Genomic DNA, 4,032 nt, shown 5'->3' on the forward strand with positions numbered 1-4,032 from the left:
TCAGTTCAGTACCACCCTGATACTCCTCAGTTCAGTACCACCCTGACACTCCTCAGTTCAGTACCACCCTGACACTCCTCAGTTCAGTACCACCCTGACACTCCTCAGTTCAGTACCACCCTGATACTCCTCAGTTCAGTACCACCCTGACACTCCTCAGTTCAGTACCACCCTGATACTCCTCAGTTCAGTACCACCCTGACACTCCTCAGTTCAGTACCACCCTGACACTCCTCAGTTCAGTACCACCCTGATACTCCTCAGTTCAGTACCACCCTGACACTCCTCAGTTCAGTACCACCCTGACACTCCTCAGTTCAGTACCACCCTGACACTCCTCAGTTCAGTACCACCCTGACACTCCTCAGTTCAGTATCACCCTGACACTCCTCAGTTCAGTACCACCCTGACACTCCTCAGTTCAGTTTTGCTCAAGAGGAGCTTCATCAGGTTAATGCAGCTTCTCTTCAGTTAAACGATGTTATAACGAAGGTTTATGCTCTTTTGTGTAGCTTTCTGTCATGCGTTAGCTGGCTCTCTCTTCCACTTAGTGTTGTTGAGGCAGGCGCTGATCCAGGCCTCTAGTTTGTCTTCTATATTCTACCACTTTATTTTGGCCAGCAATCTCTGATGTGCCAACTTATCGATGGCTTTGTTGAGACTTTTTAGTCTCACGTTTTACACATATGGAGTATTTTTAATGAAGTGGTAACGCACGATATTTTCATGAGGATTCCATTTTGATTTTCCGTTGTTATCTTCCAGAAAATATATGAGCGTCCTCCTAACAATCGGGTTCTGATTGTTTACACAAATTTCAAAGTGTACAGGGAAATGGAGTGGAGGGAATTTGACAGTTTACAGCTGTTTAGTACCGTGACTTCTACTGTTTTGTTAAATATTTGTGTGTGTGTGTGTGTGTGTGTGTGTGTGTGTGTGTGTGTGTGTGTGTGTGTGCGCGCGCGTGTGTGTGTGTGTGTGTGTGTGTGTGTGTTAAAGAAATATTACATGCTGTAGAGTGAAGAGTCAGGGATAAAAAATAAAACAAAAATTTAAGAAAATCTCAGATTTCTCTACCACTTAGTTATATTTTTAAGGAAGAAGAGATGTGGTGTTGCTCCTGGGAGGCTCCAGCTGTTTTAAATTATTTGTCTTATTGCCTCAGCTGTTGATAACTGTTGACTGGCGTGTTGACTTTATCTTCTTTGAAGTTATGAAGTAGTCACCTTGGTTTTCCGCCCCTACGGCAAACCTTACTGGTCTGAAACTCTGATTTATGAACCAGGATTTATCTGGTTAGTTACCTAGAGTTGGGAGCGAAGCCACAATGACTTTAAGAAAGCTGGGAATGACAAGAGGAAAGAAGATGGGGTCTTACCTTTCTGGACGGTGGAGAGACAAGGCTGGGGTCCTGGGGTCCTCTAAGGCTCTTGAGACAATTTCTCAAAGTTGGCTAACTTCGAGTGACTTTACTTATTGCCAAGCCAACTGGGCAGATCGCGCACCCTCATCTCTTACATAGGGCGAATGAGTTAGTCAGTGCTTGGGCTGCTACATCTAGCTATGATAATCTTCCCAGTACCACACAGGCAAAATTAAATGACAAATATGATGCAAGGGAGAGACTTGTTTACTTTATGCTCAGCAAGGCAGATGATTGCAACATTCCTTTCACTAATTATGAACTTGATGCAGCACTAACTAAGGGCAACTCCACGTCGCCTGGTGAGGATGGTATTACTTACAACATACTCAGATTGCTGTGTCGAGTACCAGGTAATCCATTACTTGAATTATATAACATGAGCTATGTAACTGGGGAGCTCCCTCAATCTTGGACCAACAGCCTCATCATTCCAATTCCTAAGCCCAATCAACAAAATGCATTTCGCCCAATATCTCTTACTAGCTGCTTGTGTAAAACATTTGAGAGAATGATTCTTATTCGTCTCATGTACAGAATCAAACAATTTTTGTCTCCCCGGTTACATGGTTTCTTGCATGGAAGGAGCGTGCATCATTGCATAGCCACCTTTCTCACTCTGCACACTGACAGCTCATACACTACCTTCCTTGACCTTAAATCCGCTTTCGATGTAGCCAACCGACATGTAATCATTAGTGAACTTGCCAGAATGGATGTTGGAGGATGGCTTCTCCGCTGGATTAAAGGCTACCTGTCAAACAGAAAATCGTCTGTGTTGTTCCAGGGACATAGAAGTGTAACTAAAGACTTTGAATTAGGAACCCCACAGGGAGGTGTGCTCAGTCCCACACTGTTCAATATTCTAATTAATGCATTACTTAATGCTATGCCTAGTCAGCCCCATCATTATGTGATTAGTTTTGCTGATGATATAATGATTCACACCACCGGATTCTCCAACACCCAAAACATTCTTAATCATGTATTAGCCTCGTGTCAGGACCTGGGGTTGATAATCTCTACTGATAAAACAAAGATACTCAATAGGCGTCCTCCTCGACAGAGAGGCACAGTTCGTCAGATCCGGTTGCATGATGGGTCTCTTCTAGAATATGTAAGCAGATACAGGTATCGAGGCTTTGAGGTTCCACTACTTGGACCTGTTGTAACAAGACTTTGTCGCCAATACAAAGAAAGACTAAGAGCACTTAGAGTTGTGGCTGGGTTTCACCCCAGGTATGGTGCTAATGTTAAAATTGTGAAAATGATGTATCTTGCTTATATTAGATCATTGGTTGATTATGCTGCGCCACTACTTGCTCTTGTGTCTGATTGGAAGCTTGGAGGGCTGGAAAAACTGCAGAACGAAGCAATGAGGATCATTTTAGGATGCCCTCGTACTGCCAAAATTTTAAATATGCAAAAAGAACTTGATATTCCAAGCATCAGAGATCGTGTTACTGAAAGAAATATCCTAATTGGGGTTAATATGCTCAGGCAAGCTCATTCAAACCCCTGCACAGAAGCCCTCCAAACTTTCCTCAGCACTGGTGAACACTCCTCCAGATGAATCGAAAAAACTGGAACCGACCTCCGCATGAATCAGATACATGATCTATGTCAAGTAAGGCAACAGCGGCACTTCTCCGCTCCATGGAATATTACCCCATTCCAAACTATCATTCCTCCATTTCCCCCCAAACTACTTCTTAAATCACAACCAAAACTTCGCCTTGAAGCCAAACATGAGGCCTTAAGCTGTATTGATAACTTAGTCACACAGCACACACTCTCGCAAATTATTTACGCTGGTGGTTCTGTTCACCAATCCACTGGTGCAGCTGGTAGTGCTGCTGTTGTCGTACAGAGTGATGGCTCTCTTAAAGAAATTGGAGCACGCATCAATAATTGGGCCTCTACCCTTCAGACAGAACTGTTTGCCATACTCCTTGCACTGAAATGCATCTATGTATCAAAGATTGACAGTTTAATTGTAACTGATTCTCTGTCATCCATAAATGCTCTCAACTCATTAAGCATAAATTGTGGCATGCTTGTGTCAGAAGCCAGACACAGGTATGGTAGGATTGTGGACAGTGGAGTCAGAGTGCACATGCTGTGGATTCCATCTCACATTGGTCTTCAGATGCATGATAGAACTGATAAATTGGCTAAGCTGTATGCTTTCAAAGAGGGAGTAGATTACAATCTTGGCTTGTCAGGTAGTAGTTTGAGAACAATAATACGAAAAGAACTTCAACTGAATTTTATGGACTTAAGACTCAGGGAGATTGACACCAGTGAGTCCATCTATCATCATTCTATCATGCAGGAGGAGCCACATGTCTATGGTGCATCCAACAAAATAAGCAGACTCTTGGATGTCACTACTGCCCGGCTCCGGCTGGGTAACAAGTATCTTTGGCAGGTTAAATCACCACCACCAGATGTAGACCAAACGAAATGTAAACTTTGCCAGATGGACTATTGTCACACCCTGCGTCATTATGTACTGGAGTGCGATAAAATTAATGAATTTAGAAACAACTCACTCAGAAATGTTCAAGAAATGGCAAAGTATTTTATCCACAGTGGTATATTGCAGA

Source organism: Cherax quadricarinatus, chromosome 22 (genome assembly GCF_038502225.1).
Source record: "Cherax quadricarinatus isolate ZL_2023a chromosome 22, ASM3850222v1, whole genome shotgun sequence".
NCBI classification, from domain to species: domain Eukaryota; kingdom Metazoa; phylum Arthropoda; class Malacostraca; order Decapoda; family Parastacidae; genus Cherax; species Cherax quadricarinatus.